We start from the raw sequence: 22,742 nt of genomic DNA, 5'->3' as shown, positions 1-22,742 counted from the left end.
TGCCACGAAGAAGGTTGAACAGAGGAGTGAGGTCCTCTGTTGTAATTCCTAGCAAGGGGTGTACCCAGTTGATGGATCCACACAGACTGTGTAAGTCTCTCAGGGTTTTTGGGTCGTCTCGGATGGCAAGCTGCTGAGGTACGATTGTCCTTTCTCAGATCAGGAATCCAAGATAAGTCCATGGGTTGGTGTACTGTATTTTGTCCTCACGGATCTCGAACCCTGCTTTTTCTATGGTTTCGATTGTCCCTTTAACTGCTTTTTCTAAGTAAGTTTTTTCTGATGCACAGACCAGGATATCATCCATATAGTGGTAGATGATTGCATCTGGAAATAAGTTCCAAACAGGAGACAGGATGTGAGCAACGTACCACTGGCATATGGTGGGTGAGACTTTTAGTGCTTGGGGGAGATACAACCAATGGTATCTTTTGAGTGGAGCCTCTCTGTTAAGAGAGGGAACAGAAAAAGCGAACCATGGAGCGTCCTGGGGGTGCAGCGGAATGCTGAAGAAGCAGTCCTTAATGTCTATGATGGCAAGTGTCCAGTCTCGGGGCAGCATCAATGGTGAAGGCAGGCCAGGCGGAAGGGCGCCCATGTCCTCAAGTACTACATTAATTTTGCGAAGGTCATGGAGGAGCCTCCACCTGTCCGTCCCAGGTTTTTGCAGTACAAAGACTGGAGAATTCCAAGGACTGGTGGTCTCAACGATGTGACCTTTGGCGAGCTGTTCTTCCACAAGGGCTTGTAGTGTGTGCAGTTTTACTTTAGAGAGGGGCCACTGGTCAGTCCAGATTGGGTCTTGGCATTTCCAGGTGAGCCGAGGGGTATCTGGTAGTGCGCATTCCTCAGTGGCCCCAGTCAGAAATCCTGACTAGGAATACGTAGGGAGGCCCCCCATTGGGATAGAACATCCCTTCCCCAAAGGGTGATGGGGGCTCTTACCACGAATGGGCAGATGGTTGCCAGCTTGCCTTCCGGCCCTCCGACGAGGATGTTGTGCTTGCTTCGCATGGACACTGTGGCTCCACCGATCCCTGAAATCATTCCTGCTACTGGTTGTAGTCCCCAGTGTGCTGGCCATTCCGAGCGAGCAATGATGGTCACGTCCACACTGGTGTCCAGCATCCCTGGCAGGTGGAACTTTTCTCCTCTGTAGGATAGACCACACTCGATGGTAGGCTTGCTTGATCCCACAGCTTGTGCCCACATTACGTCAGATTGAGAGGAAGCTGTTCCCTGTGATTCTTTGGGAGTAGAAAGGCTTGTGCTATAGGAGTTCCCTTTGAAAGAAAAAATGGTAAGTCCATGCAACACAGCTGAACAGAGATTTCTTGTCCTGGGTGCACTGTTTGTACCTCTGGAATGACAAAGATTTCCCTTGGCCATGGAGAGTGTCCCCTCTAAGATGTTAAAAGGACCACTTTTGGCCCATGCTTGCCTGTGGGAACATGATAAACATCCTTATTATTAAAGTCAATGGATAAAGCAGTTACCTACTGGCGTCGTGTTCCCATTTGTGTCTCTCCGTGGGTTGGATCTTCTCCACGTGGCCTGGAATCTGCTGGGATGACGCATGACTGGATCTGGGTGGCTTCTGATTTGTTGTCTTTGCGTAGGGCCTGGCCGTGCTCTGCTGGAAGTTTCCCGAACGCTGCTGGTATCGCTGCTGGTTCTGGGGTCTTTGGTAGGTGTTACGGGGGTTTCGGGTAGGTGACCTGTCTGGACAGTCCTTCGTGAAATGTCCAAATTCCCCACAGTAATAGCAGCGGTCCTGGTCTTTGGAAGTTATTACTGCATACACACCAGAAACTCCATCTGCAATACCCTGAGAGACTGCTTGGGCCACTGTGTTTTCAGTGGACAGATGACGTGTGCAGCTTTCCACCATTTGCTCTATGGTGGGTTCTGTATCCAAGGGTAAAGCCCTCAGAATTGTTTTACATTGTTTGTTTGCATTTGACAAAGCAAGCTTGCACAACAGTTCTTTTCTTGCTTCTGTGCTCTCTATCTGTTTTTCCAGAGCATTTAATTCTGTCTACAAACTTGATAAAACTTTCATCTATTCCTTGTTTAATACTAGATAAGTGTTGGGTAGGGATAGAGTCATCTGGGGTAAGAAGCAATGAGGTTTTTGCTGCAATAGCCAAATCTTGTAGTGCTGCCTTAGGTAAGGTGTTAGCTTGGTCAGAGGGTTTCTGTAAATCCCCTTCTCTGGCCAACTGTTGGACTGTAAAATCTGGCTTATTTGCATCTTAAGCATAGGTGTCTGATAATGTTTTTAATTGCCTTTTCCACTGTCTTTCCCATAGTATATATTCTGCCGGGGAAAGAAGGCAGTTGGCAATGTTTTTAAGGTCATGAGGGACCAGAAAATGCGCCGAAAAAAGCACTTCAAGGAAGTTTCTGAAAATATGTGAACTTCTACCATGTTCTTTGGCTATATTTTGTAGTTGTATCAATTCTTTATTTGTGTTAGGTTCCCACGTTGTTCCAGTAGTGGCCCCCCCCTCTTTTCCCCTTTATATAATTTACTGGGAAGGCAGTAATTCTCTGAGCTAGTTCCCAATCTCCTGCCTGAGTCGCTTCCATTTTAATTAAAGCCCATGGATCAATTTCGTCTGTGTCAGATTCAGACTCACTGTCCTCTGATGAGGTGTGGTCAGGAGGTGCTCTATGCTTTTTTGGGCGTGTTGAAGCGACCTTTTGCAGGGGTGTGGAGCGACCTTTTGCAGGGGTGTGGACAGAGCTTTTGCAGGGAGACTGGACAGAGTGTGGGGGCCTGCTGTTAGGGGGGCATTGAGGGTGGGTGGGTGGATGCATCGCTTCGGAATGCAGGCAGGGGAGAAGCGGGGGAGAGGAGGCGGTGGGGTTGGGGGGTGCTGCTGCCACTGGCACCATGGCAGACAGGCAGGTAGGGGTTGTAACGGAGGTGGGGAGAGTCTCGGCGGCGGGAAGAGTCACAGCGGCGGGGGGGAGAGGCGGGGACGCGGCGGGCTGCGTGGCGGGCTGCGGGGCTGTGTTGGGGCAGGGCGGGGAGGACCCGATCGAGACCGATGTGATTATACCCGAACGTGAGGAGGGGGTGCAGTGCCAGCACCGTGCTGTGCATTGCGTAACCGAAGGAACTGAGTTCTGGCTTGCCGCGTCCGGAATGGGGGCGGAGGGATGGGGGGAGGTAGAGGGACGGGCGGGCTCTGCGGACCCCGCGGGTGCAGGAAGGGTGGGTGGGGGCGGCGCGGTTCCCCTGATCCCCCCACCAGGAAAGAGGGAGTCGACAGAGAGAGGACTGTTATCTGAGAGATTAGCATTTGGAGGATCTGCTATAGGAGATAAGTTTGGAATTTCCTCAGCTGCTGTTAAGCTGCTTGTGTTAGCTTTTTCTACCGCTTTTTCAATGTAGTGAAAGAGAGGCAGAAATTTAGTAACAGAAAAGTCTTCTTTGGTTTGGAAAAGATATATTCTTGTCCCCAAGGAGTCCCAAAAGGAGTCTGAATTAATCACGCTTATGTTCGCGTGTGGAAACTGAGAAAGGATCCATGTTATAAATTTTTTCAAGTTAGTTTTTGAAAGATTGCCTTTAGAGAAAGAAAAGTTGTTAGCATTTAGGATTTCTAGGAATTGTAAATATATATCTCTCTCGTTCTGGGATTGTTTTAATTTACTAGAGTTTGATCCCATTGGTGTAAGTTCCCTTGCCCCCCCCCCCCCCAGCAGTAAAAAAGAGAAAAAAAAGAAAAAAAACCCAAAAACTGAGACCCAAGTTAAAAGTACGCAGAAAGGCTGTTTTAAACTTACACTTTTTTCAGCCGAAACTGGGTCAGAGACTGCTGGGTGGGTGGTCTGCTCTGTCCAACTCCTGAGGACTTTTGTCCCAGATGGTGATATTCAGGTTCGTTGGACGCCTCTTCCAGATAGCTTCTTCTATAACGGAGAAGTTACCCTCAGAGGGTCGTGGCGGGCCGAGGCAGTAACGATCCACAAGGAATACTGCTCTCAGGAGTACCAGGATGTCCCCCGGGGTAGCAACCGCCGTAGGTTTCCCAGATAGCACTGTGCTGATGAGGCGCAGCCTGCCTGGGCCTTCCGGCTAGCTCTGAGCTGCAGGCTACCTTGCGAGCACTTGTGGAGTGATTTGAGCTCTTAGTGATTTCAGCTCTGTGCTCACAAAGTGCCTCGGCAGACACAGGGATGGAGAGAGGTGAAGGCTGTGTGGAGTTCTGCGGAGATGTCTTTATTGGCAGCTTCTGCAAAGGGTTCCAGTGATAGCTCTTCCATCTGAACTGGGCAATGGTATGGGTTTATATAGGCTATTGAGAGATCAGGATTTGTCCTATGGCTGAGGTCGAGGAGCATACGACCTATAGCCTTACAGAGAGATAACAGGGGTCTGAGTGCAGAAGAGGGGCAGCTCTGTTCCACTCATCATGACTCTGCATTTCTTATCTTAGGCTAGTGACCACCATGGAGGCCTTGCAGGGCCTCTGACTGCTACAACATCCAAATCTCTCATAGCAAAGTTTGTACTAAAATTTTCACAAGCTTAATTAATTACTCACATGTTTAATGAGCCTTAAATGGATGACTCCTCATCTGTTGGTGTTATTGCAACTATTCAAATTACCTGGAGCACCCTGTTTTATCTCTTCTTTCTTTGACAAGTCTGATTTCTAAACCATCAAATCAGTATTTATCTTGAGGAAAAATGTAGTACCAAAGGAAATACCAAGAAGCTTCCATGTGAACAGAGAGAGAATAACTAATGTGATTTACTGTTTAAGCCAGTTCAGCTCTCATCCTCCCTTACACTTTCCTCCTACCTTTATCCCTACAAAATGAACTTGATTTTTGCCTATGCCCAGCCTGTAGAAACATCCCTCACTAGTTAATAGCAGCACACAAAGGTGGAGTCTCTGAAAGAATAAACCAGGGTTTATAATTCCAGACCAGTGTGAAAGCCTGGCTTGTGTACATGGGGAGTTTGCTTTTTGAAATCAGCAAATCACTCTATTTCTAGGACAGGCTGCAAATCTGTCTTAATTACTGCAAGACATTCCTCCATTTCCATAAACCATTATACTGCTGGTTTAAACACAGAGCTTGTCAACACAAGGAAGCTACTTAGTAAGGGAGAAAGTTAATTTACAGCTGAATACTGTTCTTTTGTGGACACATGCAGTGTGCATGGAATAAACTACTGTTCATTCAAGCTTTAAGTGAATATTTGCTCAGGATTCAACCCCTGAAGACTATTCAGTTCAATGTAGATCAGACTTGTGAGAGATCTAGTGAAGACTAATCAGCTGAACACTCTGAAATACCCAGTTTTTGAAAAGTGATGGAAAAAGCTGGAAGAAAACCATAGGATTCCTTCAAAGTTATGATTATAGTAGTCCACAGTAATCCATAGTAATTTGCAGCTTGCCAAACAGCTGGCTGGTTAACTGCTTGGAAGTTAACTTCTAAGCAGCCTAGACAAACAGACAAACAGACACCCATGAAGTATATTCTGCTGTTAGTCAGGCAGCTGTTAACAGAACCATTACATTTTCAAAAGGAATATGAAGCCTTCCTGGTGCTTCATTTCCTTTTCCATGCTGTGCTGCAAAATCCATTTGCCTTCTATCATCCCTTTCCTAAAATCAGGATTTCTTTATCAACTAAACTCTTCTGGCTGGCTGTTCTATATTCAGCTTAACTGTTCTACCCATGAGCTCTTCTCTTTTCTATCCAATTTGATGTCCCAACCTTTCCGACTTAACACTGACTAAGGCAGGCAGTTAAACCTTCCTGAAACATTACAGAATAAGACATATACTCAGTGGGAAGTGGATAATTTCAAGACATGTCAGCATGGTCTGAAAATATCTCTCTTCCAGTTGTATCAGTTACAGGTTTGAAATCATGAGGACAATGGTCTGACAGCTTCTAAGTATGTAGACTCAGATTTCATAAACACTTTGCACATGGGGCTGCCTTTCTGAGTAATCTGTAAGTAATAAAAGATAAATCTTGAGCTCTCTTGCTAACACTACACTGTGACTAATGCAAATTCTTAAGAGTCCCACACAGAGCCCCTGTGATTCTGGGATTTTAATAAACATTTAGATGCAAAACGACAGAAGAAACTGTCTGATATAAATTACAATGAACATAATCTGATTTCTTCTGCCAGGAAAGCCATGGTACAGGTGAGCCCTGTCACCAAAGGTTTGGGCATCACTTAATTCAAGATGGCCCTATGACCTAGAACTGGACAGAACTTCTCTTACAAAGTGTATGGCTACTACTGAAACAAAAACATGGACCTCCATCACTGAAGAATCATCCTGACAAACAACCTTTGTAATCAATATTACTCAAACTCCCAGCCAGAAGTCAATATCCTTCACTATATGTGGGAATCAAATTTAAAAGTTTCACAGAATAACAGAATAAGTCGAGTTGGAAGAGACCCTCAAGGATCATTGCAACTCCTGGCCCTGCACAGGACCATCCCCAAGAACCACACCCTGTAACCAAGAGCATTGTCCTAACACTTCTGGAACTCTGTCAGGCTTGGTGCTGTGATAATTTCCATGGAGAGCCTGTTCCAGTACCCAACCACCCACAGAGTGAAGAACCATTTGCTGATATCCAGCTTAAACCTCCCCTGACACAACTTCAGGCCATTCTCTCAGGTCCTGTCACTGGGCACCAGAGACACAATATCAGTGTCTGCCCCTCCTCTTTCCCTCGCAAGGAAGTTTTACCAGTTTCTTCCTTCAGGCATGTTGAAGTGAGGCAAGTAGTAGGCACATCTTCACAAAACCCTTCCATTCTCTTCTTTTCAGGAAGAGGATTTTGCCCTACATTCCATAAAATTCCAGGTGACTCCAAAGGAGACACAGCTGTAAAGGCTGCTTGTGCACTTTACCGTAACTCTTCTTAGCATGTTAGAGGCCAATTCAGAGAACTACTTTGGTAGCAAGTGAAGAATGTCAAAAACCACTTATGAATAGAGAACCTCTACATTGTTTATTAAATAGGATCACAGTATGCAATTCAGCAGCAAAAGCCAGACTTCTTGCATCCATTTGTGTTCATATATTTGGTATTAATATCAGGCCTATAAAAATGTGTATACTTCACCTTTCTTTTAATGCCACTGACATTAGCACATAGGACAATTCTAGCCAAGATCCACGTCCTGCATCTGAACTACATCAAGCACCATATTTAAAATTCCTATAATGAGGTCATGTAAAGGCAGGAATAATGTGTATCCCCCCAGAACAGCAACTGAATAGAAAAAGAAAGAGCACACATTAACTGTACATGGTGTTTCTGTGGCATGGCCCCTCTACCTTCATTTAATCTATGCCATATCTTCTTTAGGAAGAGCTGAACTAATATAATTCATGGTAAAGTGTGATGAGCTGTGAGGATTTCACACCAAACTGATGTGAATTATTTCAGATTACTGAAATTAGGGGAACAAAGAGAAGGCTTGAGACTGCTTGATAAGGTCTGTATTGCATTGTAGGCTGTGGGATAAATTAAAAGAGCAGAGGTTCAGCCACATGATTCAGAATTTTATTCAGGTCAACATTAAAATGTCCAATTTATATTTTTAATGGCAATCAGAAGAAAGAAAATTACCCATACATTTCCAACTCCTAGATAGATGTGTTATGTGTATTTCAGATAATTCGTGCTTATAAGAAATAGATGTATGAAATATGTTATGTTGGTAAGAAATATTCTTACAAGGTTTCTTAAGCACTCAAACCTGAGTTGGGAAGATTGCTTCACGGTATTTTGAAACCACAGCTGTCAGCAGAGAGAAAAGAACCTAATTTGCAAGCAAATGAACATCGCTCCCTCAGAGATGGGTCCTTCTCCAAGGTGATCTGAGGAACACCCAGGTGATGAATACTCAATAAATATCTCAGATCGAGATAGCCAGAGCCATCTGGAAGACACATCTCAATGCCGATACTCGATGATTGGCATACATCGCTTGGACACGGTTTTGTTCTGCTCAGGCAGAGAAAAGAAACTACATGAATATGTGAACCTCTGAAAAGTAGAAAAGAAACTCTGCCTCAGGCAGAATAGACAGTATAAGAACTGCCTGGACAGAACAGTTGGTGTGAACATAGGAGACCCTCTGCTGTAGAGGTCAGACCTGTGTCTCACCCCAGTGCCAATCCCCGGGCTCAGCAGTGAGCTTTTGATTGTGGCTATCTTGGACTGAATCTCAGTCGCAAAATAAAAATCTATTTTATTAATTACTAATTCGGCTTGATCATTTTTACCTATAACAGATGCATTTATTGTCTGTTTACTACCCAGAATTCTCAGCCAGCTGGGGTTGTACAGCTAGAAAGGGGGTTGTAAAGCTAGAACAAGGCAGCCATACAAAAAAATAAGAGATCAGCATTTCTTACACAGAAAGAATTGTTATTTACAGAGTGCCCAGAGCATGCTACAGGCTCTGAAGGGAAAGTCAAATAACAAACATATGATGTAAAGCAATAATCCTGCTCTTACTGTAATAAAAATGAATGTGCTTGCTTCCCTAGGCACAGGGCTGGTCTCCACATTAGTTTTGCTACTGAAGTAGGCATGTGTTTTTAAATTGCTATATGCCACAGAGGTTTGTTTTATCTTCTTTCAGTATTAAACCTCTCAATTCCTCAGCCACAGAATGGGAAGAGATTATTGAGTTCAGCACGGTTCTTGAAGTCAAAAAGAGTTACTTCTCCAGTAGGAGGTCTTTTGTTCAGAGCACAAGGCTGTTTAGACAGTGTAGATCTGTAAGCTATAAGGAACAGTTAGTGCCAGAGAAATTAGCTTGTTCTTAGTGCTCATCAGTGTATGAAAAAAGAACAGCTGCATACTATTAATAGAAGAAAGATTTAAAAGGTAAGACACATCCATAGCCAAGGTTCTGCAGTTCATGATTATTTCAGATCTGTACAGGGCTAATGATTGTGCTGACAAACCCCAAATAGTAGGTGGGCATGACCAAAAGATATTCTTTGAATGTTCTGCTCTTGAAATTAAATGCAAGTGCATGCACATGTGCTTGCAGGCTCTCAATCTGTAGCATCTGTGTGCACACTGCAGGACAGTCTGAGCATTTAAAGCAAATTTAAAGAGATCTCAGTTGAGAAAAGTACCCAGATTTCTTGCATGTATAGAGAAATGTTCACCACTTAGTTTGATCATATGTTGGACATCCATTTGAAAACAAAGAAACAAGACAACTCCATTTTTCTGAGAGGAAACTTATGTTACAACAATTAACTTCCACTTACCTTCTTTTTGCCTTCACATTCTTCATGATATTTTGTTTTATTATTTTACCTCCATACTGATGCAAAAGCATTTATTATAATTTAATTTATTACATGTGATAGTTACCACAATACATTTCAATATTTGTACTATAGTGTAATATATGTTATGGAATAATTCGTGCTTATGTAAAATATATGTTTGTAATAAATGATGGCTGTACGAAAAATCCTTAAAGTTTTAAACCACAAGCCGCAGCAAGGAAAAGTTGCGAAACCACAGCTGGCATCAAGCAGAAAGACCTCATTTATAAACTAAAAAGCATGGCTCTGTGTGAAATGGGCCCTTTCCTGGACTATCTAGGAGACACCCACTGAGATATCTATGGATCAAGATAGTCAGAGTCGTCAGGAGCATACATCTCAATGCCAGGTTCCAGTAACTCAACATCAGCATTCATCACTTCCCAGAAGTGGCTTTTGTACAGCCTAGCACAGAGAAAAGGAGACCCATGAATACGTGAAGCAACAAGAAGAATAGGAGAACCTCTGCCCCAGGCGGAAAAAAACTGTATAAAAACTGACTGGACAAAGACAACATCCCTGAACAGAAGAGATCCGACACAGTAGAGGTCGGATCTGTGTTCTCCCAGTGCCAATCCTGGGCTCTGTTTTATTCATTATTAATTCGGCTTGATCATTTTTACCTATAACATATAGTAATGCATAAGATTACCAGTTAGTAGTCATATACTGTGTAAGCACCAAATATAAAGACAGGTATTGCAGCATATAAGAATTTTTCGCATATCTGAAGCACTGTGTTTGCAGACTGTGAACTTTTATAAAAAATTAAATCACTTTAGCTCCATACCCAGACTCATATATTCAATAAATCATTTTAGAAATCTATTTATAAGATCACAGTTACGTGACTGAAGTCTTAATTTCAGCCTGGAGAGGCTAATGGGGATATTCCTGCTAACAGGGAAAAGAATATGACCAAAAAATCCCACATTTAAGATAAGACTGTGCCATTCTAGTTCCTAATGCTTAACTCCTAATTCTCAAAGGGAAGCTGAAAATGAAGACTTAAAGATCTTAACTGCTGTGTTTAGTGCACAGGACTTCTACATGAGGTATAATTGGAGCTCTTGCCTTTGTAAGTCAGATAATGAATAAAACAGGGCATTAAACAGGGCTCCAATTACACTTGTAAGGAAACTGAATTGGAAATCTGTGCTATTTTTAAAGACAATGCTGTTTACAATAAAATTCCAGCTCAACTGGCTTCATTTCCAAGATGTTGAGACACGTCCAGTCTTGTCAGAAACATCATAGGGGCATGAGCTTTCTACCATCCAGTATAAGATATCCTTCTTAAGAATAGCCCTCTTATATTTTAAGCTGTTCAAATTAGAAATGTAAAACCATCTTAAAATACAGTAGGAGAGCAATTATGTTTGCAAGTGCTGTGTGTCTACCTGATTTTCAGCACAACCCTGTGAGATAGATTAGGAGATGCACTTGCCTGAAGCACAACATTTTCCACTGTTGCAGTCTGAGATTTCTAGCTACAAGTCTGAGTCACCACTACACAAGGAGGGACAAAGATCTGGAGGGACAAGGAGTAAGGGCAGATGAAAAGGAAGCACAAAAAGTACAAACACTGAAAAGCACAGACCCAGAAGACCATCCATGACAGGCAGGGTCTTTTGAAAGAGAATGCAATACTAGCTCTAGTATACTCCTCTTCAAAAGATTGTTTTATCTACAACAATTTTAGCTTGTAATTCTGTCCTCTCAAGCATGCTGACACTTCTTTTAAAGTATGAAGACTATTTCTTCACTGGTATGCATGCAAATCCACAGCTACTACAAAACTCAGGAGACAATAAAATTGTGTGAATAATTGTAAATCATATAATCTCATTATCAGACTAGGGACACAAAAATTACAGCTTTGGTAAAATTTTTATTCATGAGGAAGCCCCCAGACGGTTCAGTACTTAGTAAACAGCAATTGTGCAGTTTCCCTTTAATATCCCTTGAGTGAAAGAAAACAAATGCATGTGGAAAATCTACATCAACAGCTGTGGGCAATGCAGGGGGAGGGGGAGGGGAAAACAGCGTCAAATACTGTAAAGCTGATAGAATGGTTACATTCCTTCCACCTCTCTTCATTTCCTATAGCAAATCAAAATATTTCTCCTCGTTGTATTTGTGCCTTTTTGCAGTATAGCGATGACCAGTAAACATCTTCATCCAGAAACCTGGTAACAACAAAGTACTGAGAGAGAGAGAGAAAGGCAGAGAGAAGCCAATCAGTGCTTTAGAAGTGGAGACAAGAAAGTCTGTAAGGGGACAATGGGTGGGATTTCAGTGAAAAACACACAAAACCCCCCCACAACAGCAAGGGAAAACATCATAAGCATTTATAGCAAATCTCAAAGATGCTTCCAAGATTCAGGAGACATTCTTCCTCTTTACTGCTTCATTTTACATTGCTGTCCAAATATTATGGTTTCTGAAAGTGTATGCCACAGCTTAAATAGCTAAATACGAGTAATCTGTACCTTATTAAAGAATAAAAATATTCCTTCATTTCTTTTGTAAGTGTTTAATGACAAACTGTACTTACATTTCCTTTATGGAGTGGTATACAAAAACCATGAATGTGAATTATGTTAAAAATGCTTGCATTAAATTTCCTTCAATTTCGTCTCTTGTAGACCAAAGGAGGATTGTTGCGTTATGCTTTGAGAGCTTATCCTTCTGTTAAGACAGTTAAAAAGAAAAAAAAGTAATTACAGTGTCAGAAATATCTACTAACACTCCTGAAACTGAGCTAGAACTGCCTATAGATAATTCATATCTTCAGTTCACAGGCCACATCACCTTTACCATTCTTTATAGCATTGTCCTTGAAACATAGGTAGGAACATAGGTCATGTGTTGTACCTACAAACTCCTCACCTGATTTTCCTGGCTAATGACTATAGGGTAATTTATGGAAATAATACAAAAAGCCAAATTGAGACTGGATAAGTTTAACCTAGAGGCACCATGTATTTAAACCTCCTCAAGCACAAAATTCAACCCAGCTGCAGGATTCAAGTCTGGTCTCAGTAAACATATTACAGTGTACTTATTTTAGCTCTTTTAAACATTGCTGTGCATGCCTCATCACTGTGGTTTTAACACTGTAAAGATACCCAGCTCTTACAGAGCGAGCAAACATTACAGTTTGCTCCTAGAAAAGTCCTCAGAAAAGTATTCTTTTTACTGTTTTCTCCATCTTATACTGCAGGCTCAGAAAAGAATGGTTTGGTGTCGGTCTAGAGATTTTGTAAGTCTCTTTTGAACACTTTTGGTTGATCCAAGATCAAAATTCTCAGTAGAAGTAATCCTTTCATGCTAAAATCCATTCAGTATCGCTGCAAGCTTTGTGCCCAACAGAAGACTCATTCAGGCAGCGTTACCACTGGGACTACTGAAAATTACTTTGCAAGGTAATTGTGGTGCAGGACGGGATTGCGTAACGACTTTGCTTGCAGAGTTTAAAAGAAATGCAGAAGTATGCTTTACAGGATCGGAGGCGCTCTGCAGGAGTGGAAAGCGAGCGGCGCAGGCGGCGCACGCCCTGCGGCAGTGACCGGCAGTAACCCCGCTCTCAGCCACCCTCGGCGAGCAGCGAAAACACTAGCTCCCTTTGCCAGGCTTTGGGACGAACAAGCTCCGGGTTATCCACAGTGCGAGTCCTGCGAGCACATAACCTCTCGGCTGCAAAATAGGTGGTGGTCGCGGGAGCCGAATTGACGAATATAACACGCACCGGCTCCTGCTGTACGGGAGAGTCCGCGCCCCTACTGAAGTGACACTGCCACCTGCGTGGCTTCCCGGGGGAAAGGCTGAGGGTCTGGGGGACGCTGGGGCAGCAGATGGGCTCGGGGTGTGTGGTCGGAGGAGCAGGCTGCAGGAGCGCCTGGGACTCGGGCAGCCTGACCGGCAGTAACCCCGCCGCCAGAGCCGCCGCCAAGTAGGTGAAAAGTAACTCGGAGTCATCGCCCGCGGGAAGCGCTTCCCCCGCCCCGCCTGGCCCGCGGGGACGGCGCGGGGGGGGGGGGGCGCTGCCCGGGGTGGGGGCAGGAAATGTTGGGGGGCAGAACAGAGCGAGATACGGGGGATGGGACAACTACGGAACAGGGGTCGCTGGTATCGTAGCACAAGGGAGACAGCTTCCCCGACTTCTGCTGGTCCCTCTCCCGTCCCGAAACGCCTCGCCATAGGAAAAAAAGTGGTTGGTGCGTGCGTTAGCAGGGGTGAAGGAGATGGGCGGGCCGGAGCTCTGTGCCTGTCCTTTCCTGCCCCCAGCCATCTCCTAGTTGCTGGTTTGGCGGCGAGGGGTGCATAGGGAGCCCCCGGACAAAAGGAAGCGCTGCTCTGCTCCCACCAACCTCCCACCAGCGACCCCCTCTTCGGAGACCTGCTGCTAGTCCGGGCTGCAGAAGTGTCGGGTGCTGCCACGCCCTTGTCAGACAAGTCGTGCTTCGGTCACATGAGCTGCTGCCGCTCAAACCCAAACCCAACCCCAGCCTCCGGGAGGCCGCGCGCTGCGCAGAGCCTGGCACCAGCTGCGGCTGCCTTTCCTTTATGAGCCACTCTGTGCAGACCTTTATTACTAGCAGTAAGGCTGTATTTAGTAACGTTAGTAAATTATTGGTATTTGAACAGATTTTCATCTCTGAGGTGACAGAGACAAGACAAACAGTTTCTCTTTAGACTTTTTAGTTGTTTATGATCTCCCTTAAGGAGCTTTGGGTAATCCATGCTGCTGCTAACCCAGACAGGCTCTGCCCTCCATGTTAGTTTCCAGCATGTGAAAAAGAGTCATCAGCTCTCATATACATATAATAGTGTGCCTATGTATAATTATGTATATAATCAGCATCATAGGTGCTAGACTTCTTAGTCCAGAGTATCTTCCCGGTGGACTGTTGTTAGGGTCCAAAAACCATTCTGGGGAGAGGGATCCCCTGGGCCAACTGCTGTGCTGTGGCAGGGCCAGCCAGCAGAGGTGTGACTGCGGCGATGCAGCATCCTGCCCGGGGCAGGACCGGAGCGCTCCAGCTGGGCTGCTCTCTGTTCTGTAAACAGCCACACAAGGAACTTAAAATCACACAGGGACGCTAATAAATCTCCAGCTTTTTTTTTGCTCTCTTTCTTCAAACAGCGCTGTAGGGGGCATTTGTTTTGTAAAACATTAGAAGGAGAGTGGCAACTGACAATAGTGTCATGGCACTATAGGTGCAGTAATAGAGACAGGCTTGCAGCATCACACAGTCTGTCTTCATCTCCTCTCCCCCCTCTGGAATTTAATTCCTACTAAGTGTGAATAACTTACTGAGCTATTTCAAGCTTCAAATGGTACTACAGTTTACAGACCACAAAGGGCACTAGTGTTTAATGTTTTTTTGAGCTTTGGGTATATCAAGACACAGGAGATAGTCATTATTATACCCAAACAAAAATACAGTGCCAGGAATTCTGCAGGTGCTTTACAGCTGTACATAAAGCTATATGAGTGAAAATCTTGGTGGATTTGTTCTACATCACCACTTCTGCCTTTTGTAAACACAACATATAAGAGATTTTTGGGCAGATTTCATCTGGAAACACGCATTTGACTGCATATTAGGCCTTTGCCTGATTTAAATATCTGTCTTAAACTGAGTAGGTATGGTGACAGTAACAATATGTAAAAAACATCATGCCATTACCCAATAGAGTAGGTTTCTAAACCTGTATATTAATTACATCTATGTGAATTCCTTCCATCTTCTGATTTCAGTGCAGAGAGATGGTCTACTTGTTTCAAAGGCTGAGATGACTGTGTTTCTTCTGTAATGAAGATTCATTGCACACTTGGCTTTTTTCGTTCCTGGGTCTACTAGTCTTCTTTTTAGATGCCTCAGAAACAATTGTTCCAGGTACTATGCTAGTCCTAAGGAAGATAAATGTGTTTAACCTCACAGACCAAAGTGCTCTCCCACAACCTGAACATGCTGAAACAAAACACTGCTGCTGCAGAGGACAGCGCAGGGGGCTGCAAGTATATTTTAGTAGAGGAGGAAAAACAAAGTTGGTATGAACCTTCAAATTGTTCAGGAAATAATATTATTTCAAAACCCTTCATGTTTGTGCAGGCATTTGGACAATGGCATTCCTAAAAGCATACCATTTCTGTCTTACAGCACCCTCAGAAGTGCTAGATACCTCACAGAACAATTTGAAAGTAAGTTCTGGCTTGAAGTGTTTACAATCCATTTTCCCTAAACTCGAGCAGGTGGTGTTAAATTCAGTCCAAAATAGTAAACGGCAGACATTTTAGGATTTCATTTCAGAATGCTGGTTCAGAATTCAGTTTACAGAAAACTTCTCCAAGTGTTCACCTTGCTTTGCTCTCTGAATATGTGGTTAATTTTTTACCAAAGCCTGTAGGAGAGGAGTTGATCTCACCCAATTTACTCCTGAAAATCTGAGTTATTAGGAAGCTGGATACCAGTAAAGTTGCAATCTAACTTTACTGTTAGGACCTGTTATCCCTGTTATACAGCAAAAGCTTGGCCTGACCTCTCCCATGAAAAGACCTTTCCCATTAGACCCTCCATTAAGTATGTTTAGTTAAAGCACAGCTTTGTTTTCATGACCATAAGATGGATCATGCCTCACTGCAGCTACTTAAGTGTCATGCTGCTGGTTTTGCCTTCTGTCAAACTTAGTTTTTCCTGCTGTGGCTTTTCCCATTGTTTTGACTTCTGGAAGGCCACTGGAACATAAGGATGATCTACTCACATGCCTGTCCTTTATGTTGATAACTGAGTCAGGTAGTCACAAAAGAATATTTGGAAAAGCATGAGAAAGGAAGGTAAGCATGAAAAAAGAGTCACAGAATGGAAATGAAATATATCTGGCAACTTAAAAGTGCTAGATTTTAGGCCTAGATCCTCATGCCCTTTTGAGCTCTGCTCACTGCATTATGGGAAGAGAGGGTGCAACTCTTTTCATATCCTCCCAGCCATGCAGCTACCTAGTGCTCAGTGGGGACTGAGCTGCATGGGAAATCTGGCAATTTCATTTCTCTGGAGCTTTTTAGTGCTGAGCTGTTAAAAAAATCTGTCCTACTTATTGTAAATGTATTCAGCAACACAGCACATTATTCTTGATGAAGTCATATGGATACTAGGCTGAAGATTTGCCTTCAATTTGCTCTGAGTAGACTGCCTGCTTTCAAACATAAGGTGAATGACTTATTGTAACCCCAGATTGGTTTCAACACCAAGTGATTAAGCCGTGACATGGAGACAAAGTAAATTAAGGAAGTGGTTTCATAGAACACGCTGACACATGACAGGCATAGAACTACTTCTGTAGCAAAAGAGGGGTGAATCATGCGTCTGCTACATGCGCTTTGGTTAAATTCTTGCAGATCTGTATCTCTTGTACACATAAGGAATGGGGAGGAAAGAGGCTAAACTTTCACATCATGCTTGTGTATAACAATACTAGTGTAGCAGTATCTACCTTCTCCCCATTGAACTAGCAGATGAAATTGAACATCCGTATTACCTTAGGGAAGCTATAACTTCCTCCTCTACTGCTGCTTTCTCACCCCCCCTCCCTTTTGTTTAGAGAGCTGTATCTCCAAAATCATGACAAGTTTGCAGTGGCTCAGCAGGCCAACACTTTTCTTTAATGGTCATCTGACATATCCCAGAATTTACATGGATTCCTTATCTTTTATAATTTCAAAAAATGAGATCCAGATTCCAAAACAACACCATGGTCAGCTCAGGGGAGCAGATTCACCACCACTAGTTGACAGATTTAACCCAGATCCTTAGTGAACTGCTGGTGAAGGAAGAAAGATAGGTAGAGGTAGTTCCATTCTGGAGAGATGCAAAACTGTCATCTTGTTTGTTATGAATAGATGAAGTCTGACTGATACAAATAGGTGGAGTCTGGTGAGCGCATACACTTCATATTCCTCAGTCTACCCCCAGTCTGTGCTTGCTGAGACATCATCTCATCTCAAGTCAGTTCAGTATAGAAAGGGATTATGATACCCACTGACTAAATATCTCTTGGATGCATCTGCTTTTTTTTTTTTTTTTTTTTTTTTTTTTTTTAATATACTGTGTTCTTAGTACTACAGCTACATGGGCATACACCATGACACTTTAGATAGGGAAGAGACTGGAATGCAAGTGACCAAACTAAAGGAGATGACAGTGGTAAGTAAAATGCCTCTATTACCTTGACTTTGCTTCTTCCAAGATGCCTGCTCACTTTAGCATTACTCAGGAAACAAGTCAAGGAAGCATGTCTCTACCTTTTCACTGAAGCATTTGTACAATAATTGTAGCTGCTCTGTTAGATTATTTTCAGTTTATACCCGAATGTCCTGTTAGTCACAAAATGTGTTCTATAAAGGATCACTGTACTCTGAGAATTCTGCAGTTCCCTGACCTTCACATACCTGCTACTCTAGAAGCAGCTGTATTTCTCATTGATCTAGCATGCAAGTATTCACTCTGCTGCAACCACTCCTCACATTTTACATGTCTGATCTTTCCAAGTTCTTCCCTGAAGACTGAGATCCCATTTGCACTGAGAGCACTTGCTTTTACTGAATGGACTTAGCCTTTCCTCATCCTTCCTTAGCAAAACCCCCAGGTACTAGCTGCTTGTAAATAGATTGACATTGAACTTCTGCTCATTCTAGCAATAGCCACTGTTGGCAGGCTTTTGTTGCACAAGGCGTACACTGCTCTCATGCACACTTAGGATATTTCTCTTTCTTAATTCAGCTATCTTCTTTCTTACATATCCTCTGCTGTTCTGCTGTTAAAGAACTTCCTCCATTTCAGCCTAGAAGTGGCTGTATTCTGCTGGGCGATAAAGCAGCGTACTGCATTTGTGTAATATCTCTGAACTGAAGTAACCCCTATGGAGAACTCTTTCATTATTGTGAGTGCTGGAAGAGACCACACAGCAGAACCAGATCTTCCTGCCCTGAGTCACACAAAAAAAAAGGAAATGCAAATCCTGTTTTCAGCATTAAATGGCAAAAAATGGCATCTGATTTGCAAGGAAATACATGCTAGAGGGGGTAAGGGACAGCTAGGTTCTGAAACATGGTGGCATCATTTGGGAACAAATGATCTAGTTGTTAGATGTAAATGTAAGGAATTTTCCAGGGATGGAAGAGCCAAATTTTAAAAGCTATTTCAGTGTTATGGAAAAATCTCCTAAAGAGCTTATCAGCCTCTTCAGACTCCTAAGCACTCTGTGCTTCCCCTCAGAGGCACATATGTTTCTCCAGCCTGGATATGGATGTACTCTGGCAAATGTGTTCCTGTAGATCTCTCTAGTGTACTATCTGTATCAGATGGTGCTCATCTTAAGAGTGCTTTCAGCAAATTTTGACAAAAGTTTTGCAGTGAGTGAGGACCAACAGGACTTTACTGACAAAACAGCTTGTAGGTTTTTATTTGCCTATAAAGGCTGTGAGTGACTTAAAGGCTCTCCTCTGCAATGAAATCCAAAACTGGTTTAAGAGCCCAAGGCTTTTGAAGTGCCTCCTTTGCAATAGCAACAAACCAGATAGGAACAGAAGGGCTTTTAAATATGAATGTTAATGTAATGTCACCTCAGGCAGAATTTTAGCCCTAAATTTACTGACTGCGTTTTCTAATAGCAATCCTGATGAAAGCAGAGATCTACCAAATCAAAGTAACAGCTGTTTCCTTTGGAGTTTTTCCTCACTGCGTGATTTTGCAAACAAACTAGAAGGACGGCCTTTTGAAAACTAAACAGGATTTGTGGAGAGAACTGTTTAGAGAAAGCTCAGTTGCTTTGCTGGGCAGAGTGATTCCACAGACTGAAGGCACCCTGCAGCCAGCTGCATGATTCTTGTTTAGCAATGAAAACCTGTTTTCTTCAAGAAGTTCAAGAGTGCAACAGTCACAGGCATTGCCTTAATTATTTTGAGATTGAGGCTAAACTTCAGTTCAAAGACTCTGAACTCACAGTGCAAAGAGAAGTTGAATTCAAGCAACCATGGCACACCATCTCCAGAAGAGGATGAGACTGGTTTTACCTGCTAGATTTCTATGTGCCATCCCACAGTCATTTGACCTATGTCCTTGCCCTCACCTCAGCCAAACATTCTCCTTCAAGTTCCAAATCCCCTTGCTTTAAATGGTGCAAGGACAATACAGAGCAGTCCAAACATCTGAATGCTCCCCTGAGTTCATTTACACACTGGTGAATGGTGGAAAGGGTAAAAAGGGTAAAGCTTTGCCTGTCAACCAAGGGTTGATGGCATGCTGTTGCAACTTGGCTATGAAGGACTCCCCTGTACCCTTCAGCCTGATCTGCATACGTACATCTGGCCATTGTTGCTGGGTTTTATAATTAAATAAGCATTTGAATCACTGGTAGAGAATCAGGAGGTTGGAACAGGGAGAACTGTGCAAACATCTCTTACACTGTCCCAGTCGAAGATGAGTAGTTAATCTCTTTATTCCAAACAAAGCAAATTTATTCAAAACCCTAGTAACTGCTAGCAAAGATAAAGGAAGGTTTGGCCCTTGCTACAGTCCCTTGATACTTTTCTATTTCATGTATATGCATTATGGGATTACAGCATGCACTAAAATCTTCCTTTCTCCAACATTACCCTTCACAGCTGCCAGCATAGAAGCATGCCAAAACAGGGCCAGGACCTCTAGCTACATATCAAGGTGGGCAGAAAAAGAGCCACTTAACCATAAACTCCAGAGCTGCCTTGAGCAACAAGTTCCCATGGATTTGTGCTTTTTCTCTCTTCTTTTCCACCATATGCTTGGCTTATTTCATGAGTCTCAAGCACATAAATAGGTTTGCTGAACACATAGATATAATTCTTTTAATGTCCATGAATACTAAATAAAAAGAATAGATTATAATAATTTCCTTCTCCTGAATAAATGAGTCAGTCCCCTAAAGCAAATTCCTATCGCTATTCATGTCTGGTTGCATTTATCTAAATATATCTGCAGCACTTACCATATGCACATCATTATTCAGGGAGTTTTGTTAAAAAAAGTTCCATCTATTAGTGTCAGCCTCATTGACCTGATGTATGTCTGTCATGGCTCGTTAATCACACATTAAAGACATGTGGGTGCAGTCAAGTTTAGTCCTAGAGCAGGTTCTACTTCAGCAGGTTTGAATGTCACCTCCCATTGGGATCATTTATTTCCAGAGGAAAGTAACACCTTAGGCTTTTCAGGAAGTTTCATTATCTTTCGCATTTTGCCCTTCACTTCATCTAAATTTCAGTCATCTCTCCTCTTCCTATTACAAATATGCTTTCCCTAAAGTCACGGTTCACAGCATCAGCCAGAGGGAGCAGTAGAGAACAACTTGTGATGTTTTTGGCAGTCCAACAGCATTGCTTCTGTGAAAAATAATAGGCTCGTGAGCTCAGCTGCTGCACATTTTCTGTCCTTAGCCCTCAGAGGTAATTGTCATCTTTCAAAGTTTTACTCAGAGTCTCCAGAATACTTGGGGGTGGTGTTGAGGGGTGTGAGGGCGAGGGAGCAGGTGGCATGAATGCCATAGACTAGTTTTATAAATAATTAATATTTGCATATTTGTTGGAGTCACACATTCTATTGGAGAACTTCTGCAATTAAGCAACAAGAACATGTGTCTCAGATCTTAAACTACTTGAAAACCTGATTTTTGGCTAGCACAGATTTGTGCTCATTTTTTAAAAGCAGATTCCTGATATTATACACATATAGAGCATTAAAGTAAGTTTATCCTTGTCTATCAGGAGTAAGCAGGCCTCCTAATATTCTGTAAGAACAGTTTAGACTATTTGTATCATCCAGCTTTTAATTTTCTATTGTGAGAAATAAATATTAGATTTTGCAAGTACTTATGGTATGAAAATCTAACTGTGAGACTGTTTCTGGGAAGTGTTGCAAAAAAGGCTGTGAATGTGTCAAAAATTAGGACCATGAAGGTACGTTTCTGCAGTTCTTTATGCTGGCTATTCATTCACTTCTGGTGTTTCAGGAGAAAAGATTTAGGAATGTGGAGGCTCTCTCAGGTAAGTCAAAATATAGAACACAAAACTGCACATCTCAAGAACCCAAAGGCTCCATGAATATCACTTCAGTGCCTTATCTTTGTTCACACATGTGTTTGCTATCCAACCCATCTCCTCTAACAGGACTGGCCTTGTCTTATTATTCTATACAGCAGCTAGCACCATGAGGGTTTTATTTAATGGGCTTCTCTATACTGGCCATCTTTAGTGGGCATATATATAGAGAATATGTGTAATCATACTGACATTTATTTACAAGTTCTGTAGGAATAGTTTTATTATTGTTTTTGATCAGTGCCAGACAGAAAATACTAGAGATACTAACTTCATCTAGATGTTCCACAGAAACAGATGCCATTAAGATGTACAAGAATTAAAAGCCTCTTGGTATTACTAGTAACCCTAAATAAAAAAAGAAACAGTGGTACTCAGTCTTTTTCTAGTTGTGTAAAACATTTTATGAAAAATTTATAAACTGAATGTTTAGGATGAAGACATTTTCATTTTTGGGGCTGTTTTTCATTTAGTGTTTTAGCCACAAAACTGATTAATGAAAATCAAAATACTAAAATCCTGCACAGTGCTTCAGAAATGCATACACATACATAGTACTTGGAAAAGAGAATTCAGAATTTACTGGCAACTAAATGGAGCACTGAGGAAACTCTGAGAGATAGACCCGGTATCAAAGAGAAGTATACAGGTACCTTATCACTCTCTACAGCTTCCTGAAAGTTGGTTATAGTCAGGTGGGGGTTGGTCTCTTTCTTCAGGCAGCAACTGACAAAACCAGAGGTCACAGTCTCAAGCTGCATCAAGGGAAATATAGGTTGGATGTTAGAAAAAAGTTTTTTACTGAAAGAATGATAAAGTGCTGAAATTGTCTGCCCGGGGAGATGGTAGAGTCACCATCTCTGGATGGTAAGAAAAAGACAGGATGTAGCACTTGGTGACATGGTTTAGTTGAGGTGGAGTTAGGGCATAGGTGGGACTTGATGATCTTAAAGGTCTCTTCCAATCTAGTGATTCTGTGATTTGTACCTTATGTGTTCCAGGTAGTCTTCTTTCATAATGCTTTATAGGAAAAAAAGCTATAGTGGGAATCAGGAAGAGTCATGTGAAAGGTTATTGCGATAAGATTGTGATTGAGCCCATGTAAAATTACCTCCTTTGTTGTCACAGCAAGCAATTCAAAGTTGCATTTGTCAGCCAACAAGAAATTAAAGATCTTCTTCCTGTATCTAAGGAGTTTATTCTGGAGTTCTAGGAGTGCACATGGAGTCTCAACATAC

The 22,742-nt window shown here is 42.6% G+C and overlaps 1 long non-coding RNA gene across 1 annotated transcript; it reads right to left on the bottom strand.

Moving 5' to 3' along the window:
- Nucleotides 1-11,279: 11,279 nt before the first annotated feature.
- Nucleotides 11,280-22,506, bottom strand: LOC128822024 (uncharacterized). The gene is made up of 3 exons (XR_008441320.1): nt 22,158-22,506; nt 11,926-12,059; nt 11,280-11,574 (listed from the first exon to the last, which is right to left on the bottom strand). It is a non-coding gene; the product is annotated as an uncharacterized LOC128822024 (long non-coding RNA).
- Between the last annotated feature and the right edge of the window lie 236 nt (nt 22,507-22,742).

Source organism: Vidua macroura, chromosome Z, assembly GCF_024509145.1.
Source record: "Vidua macroura isolate BioBank_ID:100142 chromosome Z, ASM2450914v1, whole genome shotgun sequence".
NCBI classification, from domain to species: domain Eukaryota; kingdom Metazoa; phylum Chordata; class Aves; order Passeriformes; family Viduidae; genus Vidua; species Vidua macroura.
Note: the sequence above shows the minus strand (reverse complement) of the source record. Positions and strands in the feature narration are given on the sequence as shown.